The following is a 15,612-nucleotide window of genomic DNA, read 5'->3' as shown; positions in this document are numbered from 1 at the left end:
TACAACTGATCATGTTTAACGATCTTAGTTGGCTTTTATTCACAATTTCAGAGTCAGAACAGGCTCTAAGAACTTAGGCGATATTTATGGACAGAGGTGTAGGGCTCAATTGACTATCGCTCCTTGTTAGCTTCATTTGAATCAGTTGCTGCATCAATTTGACTGAAGCTCAGCTGCTACAATTGGCTGAGATTCAGATACATGTTTCAAAAGTATATTCCTAAAGTAGGTTTTCAGTTAAGTACTCAGCCTGGCTCTACTTTGTGTTACTTAAGGATTCAGGTGCAGAAGCATTTTTGGGCCACACTTAGGTCAATTTAACCACATCTTTAGGGGTTTATGGACCCCCCAACTCACCACTGCGTATCTGTGGAGTTGTGTTAAACCAAGTGTTTGTGAAGTACATATCACATTTAAATCCCCTAGAGATTTTCTTATGTTCAAAGGAATCTGTCACAAAGCATCAAATATATCTGAAAAAAAATCACTTTTTTTGTCTTACTCAAAAGTGATCATTTATTCACACTGGAAATGTACCTTATATTCAATAATGGAACTTTTGCTACTGTAACTGCTCTGATATGCTTTTGAAATGTTGGTGACAAGATACAGAGTTTGCCCAGATTTATAAAAATCAAAAGGTAAGCACTAAAATGAGATATTTCAAAACCTCCTGAGAACATTTCTGACTCTCACATAAGCTGCTTTTTTATGGAGAAATTGAATGTGTTTCCAGACAAGTTATCTATCCTGGGCTCTTCATCAGAATGTGTTTTGTTGTTGTTGAATGAGACATTGTTTTGGTTTTTGTAGGGGAAATTTGATTTGGAATTTTGTTTATTGGGAGGCACAGTACCTAGAGGAATGTGATAAGAAACTTGTCTTTTGTTTCTACAAAGAAAGACTTCATTTTGGAGACTGAGTTTTTTCTGGCCTTTAGTGCAAAGTATTTCTTGATACATAAATGAGGATTGGAAATAATAAATATACTGAAAAGGCACAGTTAATATAACACATTTTTTCATAGCCACACATTTGGCCTGATCTGCTAGCAATTTGGGGGAAAAGATAAACAGGTTTGAAAAATATAATTCACTTGGCAGTAATTGGGTTTTATTTTGTAGTTTTCTTTTCTCTATATTCACAGCTTTGTCAGTGTTTCACTACCTCTTTATGCACTCCTGGAGCAACAATTTTTTAATTTTCTAGGACAGCCGTGATTTTCTACCCCGTGGTTCCCATTGTTGTATTTGGAGTCAGAGACCCTGTACTTGATTTTGGGTTTAGAAAATAAAGTCAATATGTGCTTTCTGCCAACCTCTTCATATATACCTCCACCTCTTCTCACATTCCCATCATTATGCATCACAAATGCTTTATATTTTTACTTTTGGTTTTAAGCCAATTCCATTTCTATTTTTCCCATCTAAGTACAATGTAATCACTTTTGAATTGTGGGTGCATTGTTGAAAACATTGGTAGACTCAGGATCTTTTCATTTTTTAAAATCAATCATAAAAAAAATCAGAATTTCAATTACATTTGAAAAACATATTGTGCACATCTTAAATGCCATCTGAAATAAGCTGAGATGAATACTTCAGTTGTGTTTCTCAGTATACCTGCAGGAAATTATTTACATCTTTTTTATTGTTTAACCTCATTATTGCTAAGATTAATATGGAACAGAGCATTGAATTTTTAAAAGTAGATAAATATATGCATATATATTAGTTCCCATATATGCATTTATATTAGTTCCTATATATATTATATATATACGATTAGAAGTCAGACTTTAACATTATTTCAAGTGGGATAGAATGATTTGTTCTTTTAATACAAATATATCTTCAAATATTCTATAAAACAATAGTGAGGTAATAAAGTTAGGAACAAGTGATTGTCCTTTTGCTCTTGTCCCTCAATCTATTGTGAGGTCTGGTGGATTCTAACTTTCCAGTATGAAACTCTCAAAATCTAAAAGAAGACATTTCAAAAGAATAATCAACCAATGCTTCATTTCACTGTGATGCTAAAGTTTACTAATTTAGGCTTAAAGGAAAAATGTCTTTTCTCATCTAGAATTTGCTTGTACCGTTAAACATTCTAACAACCACTTTATAATTCATAGTTGGTTAATTTTAAATTTTCTATTTTGATGTGACACAAATGTTATGCAAATTAATTTAATAATACATATTATTGCATCAGCAGTGAGCAACTTGGGATGACCATTTGATGGTGAAGCCTCTAAAGATTAGTATTAAGGCATTTGTGGAACTGGCAAATATTACACTTCCTTAATTTAAAGAGAGACACTTATGCAATGAGCTATTAATTTACTAACCATATTTGGGTAACAATTATTAGTAGAGGAAAAGAAGGAATGTAGATATGCAAATTAACTTTTAAAGAAAACTACAAAGCAGCCTTAATTGATCCAAGTGCATACACTCCATGTACTGTAAATATTGCCATCAAAATTTGAGTTCAATCTTTTTTAACACCTGGGGGTCCTCTGAATTACTTTTGACCATCAGTGGTCATACATTCATCATGGGATAAACTTAATATCCATTCCTGTGCTCTTTAACACCTTTGTAATTGACAGTTTGATTTCAAGGAAAATGGAAGCAGACCACAGTTGAATCTCTATGATTGGGTTCCATAGTTCTTGTTTTTGTTTTCATTGAACTAATTATCTCTAGAAGTCAAGCTGTATGTGTTAAAATTCAGCCTTTTAGCTCCTGAGAGATAGCGCACAGTCACCTAAGTTATGAAGCATTGCCTGCCCACATCTATCTATGTTAGACTTGAAAGTTCTGTGAACCCCTGGAGGATATCTAGCAGTTTCCAACACATTTAATTGCACTGCTTAGAATGTACGGGTTGTCCTCGGCAGGTATTAACTTTCTGCTGTAGTGTGACACCATAGTACAACCTTCCTGAAGACATTTTGAGCAATTATTATATATCTGAATTCTATGTAAAAATCCAACCACATATAGTGCTACTGATGCAAATATCTCATCTGACTGACTGAACACTACTTTCTACACACTGCCAGGTTCATACATGTACAGGCAGTAACAATTCTGTCACAAATTATTCTTCTTCCTAGTATCTACGTTCTTCTTTCTAGGTTCTTTCTGACATCCCTTGTAATACACATTCATATTTCAGAATCATTAAAATGTGAAAAATGTTCCTCCTAGAATTAAGGAAATAGAGCAATTAACATTTCAAAGGACAAATATGTTCTGTATAAACCCAAAAGGGAATCTAAGCTGTGAACATCCAGTCCAGTACCTTCAAGTGTGTCACCTACAAGCCTTCCTTCCTTTTGTTCCCATTTCCTCCATTGTCTAAATTTACTCTCTCATCATCCTTAAGAATCCCATGTCCATACCTTTCTTCCTCTACTTATCTGTTTATCTTTCTCTCTAGAAGAAACCAAATGTGTTACTGTTTGATGAGTTTTATTATAAAGTGTGATATGACTGTTGGAAGTAAGAATATCTGTTTACTGTGGATCTATAAGTAGCGTGACTGGACATCCAGTTCAGGACAGTCCCTGTGTGCCTCTTCTCTGTTATTATTAATAGGTCTCTGGTGTCCTGGTTTGATAGATAAATCTGATGAATGGATGAACAGCTCCATCCAAGTCACAAAATGTTTCCTGCCAATGTTTGTGAACTTCTTATGTCTATCAGCACAGGGAGCTGAAGACTGGGAAAGTATCTCTGTCCTTGTGCCAGACAGGGAGAAATGGAGGGGGAGGCAGGCACTGGGTATAAGTTACCTAGAAAAAAATGAAGAAGGGAGCTGGAGGATCTCAAACTGGGAAGATGACAAGGATGATTGCCAACAGACCTGTTTGGTAGGAAGTAAGGTGGTAGAGGCATAAGGAGCTAGACCTTAAACTTAGAAGGCAGAATCCCAGGCAGGGAGCAGCCAGTTTAGCTCTGGTAAGTGCAGAAATCTGACTTGTATGAGTATCACCATATACCAGCAGCTCCAGGGTCCTATAGCATTTCCTCATTCTTTTCCTTCATGGCTGTCCTTAGTACTCAGTGTTATTTTGAGTCATACCAGGCTCTGCACTATGCAACTACACAAAGGCTTTTCCTAGCCCCAAGACTAGATGTTAAAAGTAGAATATCATGTTCTTGGGTAATGGGCCTTCCCCTGCCAAAGGAACATCAGGAATCTCAATCTAAGGAGAGAGCAAGACTCTCTAGGACGGAGTCTTGGCCATCTAGACACTGCAAACCATGGGTACTGGGTGTTCGTGACAAGGAGTCTGTCCCCTGTTTCGCCTCTCCATTTCTTTTCCTTTCTCCTTGCTCTCCCTTTTATATTTTCTCCTATTCTGTTTTCCAGGCCAGTTCCTTCAGGCCCTCTCATCGCTCATTATAATATACCTTAGATAAAACTTGATTCACACACACACACACACACACACACACACACACGCACACTTCTAAATTTTAAAGATAACTAAATTGAATATTTTAAAGCTGTCTCTAAATAGAAGCAGAAGAAAAAATATGTTGATTCTGAGCCAAAATATTTTTATTTATTTAGCTCTCTAGGTGAAAATGTCATTTGTTTCAGGGTCCAAGCTTTTAATCATCTTTCAGTTCACTCTCTCTCGCATATATGATTATGATTTCTAACCAGGAAACTTGAAAACCAAGCTCCTTATGAAGACGGAGGGCCAAGGAAGCATATTGATTTCTAGGAGCCTATTATATACTGGGGAGAGACCTCCACTTGGATAAGCAGGGGTGATCTGGAGACATTCAGTCATGGCTTAAAAATGTATACAAGATAGCTACTGGGTGCCATGTGCCACTGGGCCCTGGTGCTTCTGTGATGAAGACTAAATAGAACTCAAAGAGAGAAATGTAAGATCCATAAACAGCACAGGGATAGAAGAGAGTGAAGGTTTCAGACTCTGAATTTGCCATTTATTGGAATAGTCTTGCTCTGACCTTCAGCTTCACAAGTCACATGAATGTGGCCACTCACAAAGAAATTAAATGATTGGAATTAATTTTGGGTGTTGTGAGAGGTAGGGATTGACTTTCATGTTTTCTTGTTTTTATGTTTGGTCCAGATATTCATTTACTTTAGCATATTTGTTTAAAGTAATTTCCTTTTTGGTTGCTAACAAAGAACACAATAGAAAATAAAAAGTAATGGGAAAGTTGTGAAAAAGTTGGAACCTTTGTATGCTATCAGTGGGATTATAAAATAGTACAGCCACTGTGGAAAACAGTATGGCAGTATGAAAGTACTTCAAAAATCAAAACTAAAATTACTGTGTGATATGGCCATTCCATTTCTGAGTACATACTCAGAAAAATTAACAGAAGTGTCTCAAACAGGTATTTGTACAACCATGTTCATAGCATTATTATTCGCAGTAGTTGAAATGTGCAAGTGTCCAATAATAGGTGGATAGATAAGCAAAATGTATAGACATGCAAAGGAATACTACTCAGTCTAAAAAGGAACAGGAACTCTGGAATACACTACAACGTGGATGAAGCTTGATAAGCCAATCATAATATATGTTTCCATTTCAATAGGTATTTGGAATAGTCAAAATCATAGGAACAGAAAGTTGCACAGACGTTCCCAGAGGGTAGAGGGGAAGGGAAAATGGGAAATTATAGAGTACTAGATTTAGATTGTTAGTTTCACAAGATGAAAAAGAATTATGAAGATGAATGATGGTTGTATAACAATATGAATATAAATAAGGACTCTGAATTGTCAATTTTAATGGTTGATAGTAATTTTTATGTGTATATTACTAAAATAACAAAAAATTAGGGAAAATTCTCTGTTGGACTGATTTTGTGTCTTTCTTGAAAAATAAAATGACTATATAAATTGTGCTTCTATCTCTCCATGCTGTAGAATTTGAGAATATATCTATTTCTTGATCTTTATGTCAAGTCCACACTATCTTGATACTGGTGGGTTTATAGTAAGTCTTAAAAGCAAGTGGTATTAGCCCTTCAACTTTGTTCATTCATTATTTCTTTACATATCCTTGCATTTCCACATAAATTTTAGAGTAACATCAATTTCTGCTAAAATATCTCCTAAGATTTTGATTGGGATTCTATGAAATCTACATATCAATTTATGATTAATTGATTTCTTAAGAAGTTGAACATGGTACGTTCTTTCATTTATTTACATGTGTTTTTATTTCAATATAAAGGTTTTCAACATTTTTGTTCCATTTAGTCCCAAGTATTTTATGTTTTATAACACTATCCTTAATGAAATCTTTTCCATATTTACTGCTAGAACATAGAACCCTAAGTGATTTTGGACATGAACATTGTACCCTAATATTTTACTAAATTCACTTACTAGGTCTAAAATATATATTATAGCATTTTTTAGATTTTCCATGTAAATGATTATATTAAGTACAAATAGAAACAGCTTTATTTCATTCTGATCTTTTTTTCTTTTCCTTGTTCTTTGCCTCATTTCCAATCTTTGGAGCGGAGTGTTCAGTATTTCACCATGAGGTGTAATGTTTCTTAAAGGATTTCATGAGGAGGTCTTTAGTAAGTTATAGAAATTCTCAGCTACTCCTGGATTCCTGGGATTTTTGTTATGCATAGGTACTTAAATACTGAAAAATTGCTTTTCTGCACCTAGTGAAGTGAACACATGATGTATCTCAAGTTAATATAACTAATTGATTTTGGATGCTAAAACGATGTATGGTAGGAATAAAACCTAGTAGGTCATAAAGTATGATTCTTTTTATATTCTTTCAACTTGCTGATATTTTATGAAATATTTTTGTATGTTTGTTCATAAGGAAGATTAGCCAGATTTTTTAAAATGTTTTGTTAGGTTTTGATGTTATGGTCATTATACTGGCTTCATAAATAAGTCCAGAGGTTTTTCTTCTCTATTTTCTGAAATAATTTATGTAAGATTAGTTTAAGCTCTTTAATATCTGGTAGGATTTTATTTCTTCTTTTGATGAGAAGTAGAATTCATTGTAAAATCTTCAAGGCTTGGAGTTTTTTTGTGGGTGGATTTGATAATGATTCAATTTTTTTGTTAGATATAGGGATATCAGATTTTCTGGAGATTTTTTCTTGTTTCACTATTGATAAATTGCATTTTCATGGAATTTATTAAATTCTTAAGTTGGATGTGTGGCATGAAGTAATTCATATTATTCTTTCAACGTCTTTTAAATGCTGTAGAAAATATAGTAATAATCCTTCTTTTATGCCTGATACCAGTAATTTGAGTTCACTCACTTTTCTTTGATCAGTCTAGCTAGACTTTTACTAAGCTTGTCCATCTTTTCAAAGAATGAACTTTGGACTATGTTAATTTTCTTTATTATCTGCCAATATTCTATTTCCTTTATTTCTAAATTTATTTTCTTTCCTTTTTATACTAACTTTGCTTTTAACTTCCTATTCTCTTTGGAGCTTCTTGAGGTAGAACCAAATCTCATTACTTTTTTTTTGCTATTTCCATTCTTCTCATTTAATATAAGTATTTAAAGCAACAACTTCTTATAAATACTGCTTTTGTTCTAATCTACAAGTTTTGATACATTCTATTTTATTAGCATTCATATAAATACATTTTCTGATTTATCCTGATGATTTCTTCTTTGCCTCATGTATTACAAAGAAGTTTATTGGTTAATTATCAAATATTTAAGATATTCCAAAGTATTTTATTTTTGCTGACCTCAAGTTAATTCCATTGAGGTCAGAGATCACACTATGATTTCAATGGTTTTGAATTTAATTTTTTCAAAGTTGTGGTTTGAAACACACTATCTTGATGAACAGGTGCACTCAGAAAGAATGAGCATTTGTAGAGAGTAATGTTCTTCTATAAATATCAATTAGTTCAAGAGAGTTGATAATGTTGTTCAGAACAAATACATCTTTATTTATTTTTTCTAGTTTCTGAGAGAAGAGTATTGAAATCTCCAGCTATGACGGTTATTTATTTCTCCCTTTACTTTTGTCTGTTTTAAATGGCTGTAGTTTTGTCATTATAAAAAAAAAAGGTTTCTTTATTTTGAGGTATAGAAACCACAAAGAATTTGAACAGGGCAAATTTAATGCAAAATTCATTAGGAAATGAGATTAAGTACTAAGGGGCAAAGAGAATTCTAAAAACACAAGAGTAGGAGACCTAAGAGCAGCCACTGCCTCTGGGGTTGAGAAAACCCTAAAAAGCAACTCATTTTGGAGAAGGCTCAGACTTTTGGAAGGTGGGTGACTTTGGCACATTCAGCAGCAGGGAAGCTTATGAGGCTACCAAAGACAGGAGCTGGCAATCAGAAACATCATACTAGGGTGCTGAGGGCACTGACTAGAAAACCACCTGCCCAGATGTCTCTGGAACCTACTGGAGAGCCACCTTCAGAGGCACCCGGCGAACTCTGCACAGGCCTTCTGGGCTGCAAGAGCTCCCAGGGAGCTGTCCCCCAGAACCACTGGGATGGGGGCGGGAGCTGAGGAAGCTTGCTAGGACGCTGCCCATGAGGGTTCCCCTGAAAGTCGGTGACATTGAACACCAACACACACACACATCGCGCCCCGCCCCGCCCCGCCCCGAGCACATACTGCTGGCCAACACATGCCAGGTAAGAAAAAACCCAGAGAACCGGAAAGAAAACCCCTGCCCTCCTGCAGTGGCCCTGCAGCGCCCTCTACTGACAAAACTTCACAAAGGTGACAAAGGTGAAATATTTGAGGGCCCACCTCCAGAGCAGTTTAAGAGGATGGATTTGGAGCTGGGGTTGTTAACTGGCAAAAGTGACGATTCGTTTGATATTAAATCAGCTCATCCAGCTGTTTATGTATAGCATTACATAGTTTAGTTTTTTTATGCCCTTACTTTCAAACTTTTCTTTTAAGCAGCATATAAAGTTGAGTTGGTTCTTGTTTTCAATTTTTTGTTTTTACTCCATTCTGTCTTATTTTTCATTGTTTAGTCCACTCATATTTACTGTTATTATTAATATGGTTGGTTTGCAGCATACTAGTTTACTGTTCATTTTCTGCTTACGCCTTCTTTTTTGGTTCATTTTTCCTGTCTTCTTTCATGCCTATCTTGGTATATTTTAAGCATTTTTTAAAATTTTAATTTTATTTTACCTCCTGGCTTTTTAGTTATATCTTTTTGAATTGGGGTGTGTGTGTGTGTGTGTGTGTGTGTGTATGTGTGTGTGTGTTTCTGCTCTAGGGATTAAAACATACATCCTTAATTTTTCCCCCTACTGAGAATTAATCTGGTAATTCTTGTCATAAAATGTAGAAAGCTTGCAACCCCAAATGTTTATTTACCACCACTTACCGTCCTTCCTGTTATAGTTTTCATATTATTCCAATTTCAAATATTATAGCTTCTTAACATATTGTCCTAATTTTTGTTTTTTAAAAATAAACAGAAAATTTTAATCTCATATTTATGTAGGTATTTATAATTTTCTGCAATTCTTTTCTCTTCTGAAGACTCCTGTTTGCGTCTGGTATCATTTTCCTTCAGCCTGAAGCACTTCCATTATTATTTCATGTAATGCAGATCTTCTGGCAATAAATATTCTCAGTTTTTTAAAATCTTAAAATGTCTGTATTTCATATTTATTCTTAAAAGAAAATATCATTGGATATTCTTGCTCTATTTTTTTAATTTTAGCACTTCAAATATATGTGCATCTCTCTCTGGACTCCATAGTTACTATTAAGAAATTAGCAAGATTTTTAATTTGTATTACCCTTTGTATAATGTGTTGTTTTTCTCTGAATCGTTTAAAATTTTCCCTTTATCTCTAGTTTTCAGCAGTTTGACTATAATTTCAAATTATTCCCTATAATTTGACTATAATTTTCTTTATATGTTTCCTGCTTGGAGTTCTCAGAATTCTTCCCCAAAGTTTGAAATTTCAGCATTCTAACTTTAAATAATTTTAGTCTCATTGTTCCTCTCCCCTCTTTCTACTCTAGGAGAGCTTTTGTTATTGTCCTATAGTTTGTTGAGTCTCCTTTCATAGTTCTAATATGTTTTTCTCTGCTCTTCAGTTTATATAATATCTATAGACTCTTTTCTGTCATCTCATTCTGCCATTAGGCATACCTAGTGAATTTTTATCTTACACATTATATGTTTTCTACTTTTAACTCCCAGTTAGTTTTTCTTTGTTACAATTTTGAGTCCTTTTATTCACCACAAGCATATTTTCCTTCATTTCAATGAGCTATAAGTTATAATCGCAGCTTTAAAATCCATGCCTGCTAATTCTAACACTGAGGTAATCTCAGGCCCTATTTTGGGTAATTGTCTCTTCTTTTCCACCTGGGTCATAATTTCCTAGTTCTTGATACATAAAGCAATTTTGGATTTTATCCTGGACATTGTATTATGTTTTGGAGCTTTAGGATTCTGTTACAGTCTTGAAGAATACCGTTTTCATTTTAACAGGCAATTTTGTGTATTAGTCAGGGTTAAACTAAGAGGATATATACTGTATAGGATAATTGTGTGTGTATGGGGGTGTGTGTGTGTGTGTGATACATATATAACACATGTGAATAGGTGATATAGATGTATACATATCATATGCACAGATTGTAGTGAAAGAGATTTAATGTAAAGAATTGTGAGATTATCAAATCGGAAATCTGCAGGGCATGCTGGAGGATAAAAATGCAGGCAGATGTTGCTGCTGACTTTATGCAAAATTCCCTCTTCCCCAGGAAACCTTAGCTTTTGTTCTTATGACCTTCAACTAATCAGATGAGGCTCACCCACACAATCAAGAGTAATATTCTTTACTTAAAGCCAGTCTATTGTAAATGTTAGCCATATCTACAAAAATCTCTTCATTTTGAGGATCATATGAGTATTTGACTAAATAGCTGCATACTATAGGTGAACCAAGTGGATGCAAAAGACTTACAATCTCATGTGGTTAGATGTGCACTGCCAGCTTTGACGCGGGCATTGGGTTTGTATATTTAGGAGCAAGCCGTGCTTGGTCTGCCCCATACATGCAAGGTTAAGCCAAAGCCTAGGATGGAGTTTATAAACAGATTTTGGCTGTCTCTTTCCCAGGATTCCTTCCTCACTTCTCAGTATCTGTGGTTGCCTTGAATTCTGTTATTTTGTTATTTGGTTCTTTAGGCTGGAAAGACTGTGGGTTTGATCTCATAGTTTCATTCACCATGTGCAACACCTGTTTGGCCTGTCCTCAAGTTTAAAGCTATGAAAACCAAAAACACCTCCAATGCTATTCCCTTCTCACAAGCTTTATTTCTCTCCAGAATCTACCTGCTTTCTGTCCTTCTCCAGGACTTTCAGGTAAATGTTTAATTCTAGTTTTTCTTTTGTGTGTAGTTCATGGTTTACCATCTTTACTGATGGAAACGTAGAGTCTGGTAGGAGTTCACTGGCAATACTGAAATCAGAAACCTCACATGCATCAAGAGAAGCAAAGGAAACAGTGAAAAAGTAAGTGTGGCTCCTTTCTGGCACATGGTAAAGGATCAGTAAATGGTAGCCCTTACTGCCATGGATGAGTAGTCAGCAGAGTGGTTATTCTGCTTAACCATTGTCTCAGCCAAATGCTAGATGGCTATAGGGGCTCCCGGTGCACCAAGTCCAGGCCTCAGGAGATATTCCCTGGAAAGCAGGGAGTCAAGGCCAGAGCCAAATTTTTTTTCCGGGACTTTCCAGCTTCTTCCAGGAGCCAGTGCTAATTAGGAAACTGAGGCAGCCAGCCATCCAATTGTAAAATTGAGACTAATCTAGAAAATTTTCAGAAACCAAAAGAGAAGGTAGGAACTTGACAAGTACTCCAAGCTAGACTCCAGCCCCTACAGTCACGTGGGCTTCACAGGGCAGCAATTTTGTCTGTTTTATTAATGCTACCATCCTAGGGCCCAGTCTGGTGCTTACCACGCAGCTGGGACTCCATAGACTTTAGTCCAGTGGATGAGTGAAAGTCCAGGCAACCAGACTTGCTCAAATGCCTACTGCATGGTGAGTTTGGAAATGCTTCTCCGAATGAAGATTTACTCAGAGGAGAGACCAGAGTCTGTGGTAGGACAAATTAACAGCAGCAGCAACTCCAGAGGCTGAAAAGAGCAAACAAACTTCCTTCCCTTCCCCGAAGAATCTCCCACAGTCAGCTCAGCCAAAGGACAGAGCTTCTGTCCTGCCTGCCCCAGGCATAAGAAGCGGCTGAGATTGTGCGATGATCCATGGGCAACCTCCTTGTGAGGTTTCATGCACATCTTGAAGCAGTTTCTGATCATTTGGGGTCTGGCACCACCCAAGCTTGGGCTTTGCCAAAACCTCACTGTCTTTCATGTGTCATCCCTAACACCCTCACAAAACAATCATGAGCCTCTTGATTCTGCTCCTTAATTTTCACTTATGTCATCAAAACATTCACTTTAAACATATCCACTGGCAATCAGAGGAATTGTCAACTATTGGTTAGGGCGATGAGTCAGCTCAATCTGGGTTACTTTCTCAGCCTCTGAACTGAGGATTCTGTCACATCCCCTCCGACATCCCAACTACAGCATCTTTGTGTGGAGCCTGAGCCATCAAACCCCTACCCACCCCCCTTTTTTTTTAAAGAAATCTAACTTTTAAAAAAACATATATGCTCACATGGGAGGCTGGGGAATTTCAAACAAGTATAGCTAAATCTAGAGAAAAGACCACCACCCAGAGATAAGCACAATAAATATGAATCTTTCCTTTCCATACTCTTTCTCTGCCAATATGTTTTTATACAAGTAAGACCGTGGCCTAACAATTTTGTATCTATTGTTCTACTTAATATAAACAGGAATTCTGTATTATTCCCTAGTGTTCATTTATACCATTAGAGTACCTGTTTATTTCATCAGAAAAATATTTGTGGAACCTCTGCAGTACAGCATACTTACTCTGTGGTAAACATCACAGGTGCCTAGCACTCAAACCGAAGCACCTCACGGGCCTTCTTTTTTATTGCAGAAGACTCACAATAAGTCAGTAACTTTATGAATGATAAGTGCAGTGAAAGAAACAAAAGCAGAATAAGAGGCCAACATGCTGTTTGAAGGAAAGTGAATACGAGCAGGTGATAATCCAGCAAAGGCTTGATAAAGGTGAAGCTCTTCAATACTCCACAAAATGGATGAACCATAACTCATGCAATAAGACCACTATCAGATATTAAATGTTTTACTTGTTCACAATATTTCACTATTATAATGTGACTACAGAACACTTGAAGGTCAGCAGGCATTTTGAGTTCAGTGTCACTCATGGAAACTAAAGCACCTGAAAAGAACTGAGCTAAATGATAGAAAAAAGGAAAAAAGAAAGAAACGAGGAAATCAGGGAAACAAGTGGAGAAGCAGAGATGAGAAAAGAGAGGGAGGAGGTGGTACGTGTATGAAAGGGCATGGCTGGGCAATATGGCAGTGCCTTCGTGAGTAATACCTGGTGAGGGAATGGGCAGAAGGCGCTTTCCTGAAACAGCACAAGTATTAGCAGAACTTTCTATTGTATTGGCCAGAATACCACTACAGGTAAAGAAAGAAGACTTCCTCTATCAGCCAAACATCTATGGCTAAATGTATTTGATAAATGCTCTCTTATTCCCAATATTGCCTTCCTAGCCTCCCCAGTACTGCACTCTTGGGTGCCAATGACTAGCCAGAAATGAGAACTCCCTAATTAAGATTCCTGTAGAATTGTGTCTGTCTAGCACATAGTTTGGTAATTAGAAGGGATTTGAAACAATTATTTCCCAAATTAACACTTCAAGAATGACAGTTAACATAGTCTTTCTTGTATATTGTGATTTTTCTCCTTTGGGATGTTGTTGAACCATTGAGAAGTAGTCCTTCATCTTCTGTTTCCAGTAATTCTAGCACAGATAGTATTTGGTGAGGGAAAGGGGAAGAAATGGAGGTAAAGGTAATACACAGAGAGGTAGAGGCAGGAAAAGTAATTAAACAAAGGTCATTGCAATAGGAACTAGGAATTGCACCAGACTGAAAAAGAAGAAAGAAAAGCTATACACAGTGTAATGACTATAGTTTTTCTTTTATTATTTGGTTATCAAAATATGATTTTTTTTCATTAAATAAAAAGAAAAAATCAAGAAAACATGGAGAAACAGAGCCACACCCTGATGGGCAAACCTCAGTCTTGAGCCCTCATCTGGTGTTGCCAGGAAGCAGCCTGTCCATGATGGCCTGGCCAGCTGTGGGGCCTGGCAAGGCTGAACTGGAGTCTTCATGAGACAGCTTCTCTGTACAAGGGATGATGTTGCCAGCTCCTGCAGAAGTTGTTTTTGCTTTTAATTTCCTCATCGCAAACAGAACCCTATCTCCAGTGGTCACACCACCACTGGGGTCCCCATAGCAGCAGACAGCCAAAGTGTATCTGGCTCACTCCAGTCCAGGAAGCACACTGTACACCATCTCAGTACTCCTCAGTCCTGTGCAGCCCCACGGCTGCCTCGGGCAGTGACAGCCTTCTCTTTCCCCTGCCCTTTCCCTGTAGTCACACTGCCAGCAACATGCCATCCTCTTTTGCACACCATTCAGTGCACATCTGTGCATGCTTTCCTACTACTGGATGGAGGGGTGACCTCCCAGAAGGGGATTCTAGCCATGTGATTTTAAATTTCTGGCATAGACTATAGATAAAAAGATGCCACTGTTTCTTTGGAAGCTATTTCTGCTGTTTTTTTTCAATTTCTCCTTTAGCCTTCTTCCTACGCCCCAGAGAGGCAATTCCACATTTAGATCATGGGATTCCCATTGAAAGAGTTTCATTTATGGCTTTGAAGCTTTTTTGTGCTATAATTTTCTCTCATTTCTTAACCTCTCTGTGTCTTATTTTCTTCATGTTGAAATGGGTATATCACCGTGGTATGATTCTTTTATTTCTTTTGGGAAGATACCCAGCAGGGGAATATCCTGTGATAAGAATTAAATAAGATATCATTGTAAAACTCCTAACCTATATGTAATAAGGAACAGTACTCAATAAACTGTGAACGTTGAGGTAGTGAGTATTACTGCTTTCATCAGTTTTACCACTTTTGCTTAGGAACTGGATAGGCCTAGTTTTACTCCTTTTGCTTATTTTCAATGATTAGTTTCTTAACCTAGTTATAGGCTCCATTGTCATCTTGCTCCACAGAACAACTCTGGAAAAAGATGAGTGGGAAATATTAGTTCTTCATGTTGGGGGAGACCAGATCTTTCTGGGGGAGCTGGCCTTTGTGCCAAGCCATAAAGGTAGGATTTGGTTTCATGGCAGAGCAAACTGAGCAGAAGCCCTAGATGAAGGGATCTATGGTGAGTTCTCATGCAGCACTGCCCAGGAATGAGGCTCAGCTAGGGACTATCCTGGGGGACAAGAAAGCTTGTCCAGGATTTTCAATCCCATTATAAGTAGAAAGTACTTTAACTCACTGTAAAGCTAATCTGAAAGAAGTGCAAACTAGAAATGGCAATGGAGCTCAAGAACTATAAAACTGGGTCTGAAGAAAGCTAACTGGGCTTG

At 36.7% G+C, this 15,612-nt stretch overlaps 1 protein-coding gene across 17 annotated transcripts in view; it reads left to right on the top strand.

The window, feature by feature from the left end:
• The window catches only part of Tenm4 (teneurin transmembrane protein 4), a 2,854,999-nt gene that overhangs the window by 1,839,597 nt on the left and 999,790 nt on the right, over positions 1-15,612 (top strand). The window lies entirely within an intron of this gene.

This window comes from Heterocephalus glaber, unplaced genomic scaffold, assembly GCF_053883595.1.
Source record: "Heterocephalus glaber isolate CG9 unplaced genomic scaffold, H.glaber_assembly_v1.0 deba00001428, whole genome shotgun sequence".
NCBI lineage: Eukaryota > Metazoa > Chordata > Mammalia > Rodentia > Bathyergidae > Heterocephalus > Heterocephalus glaber.
The sequence above is the reverse complement of the archived record's forward strand: the minus strand, read 5'-3'. Positions and strand labels throughout refer to the sequence as shown.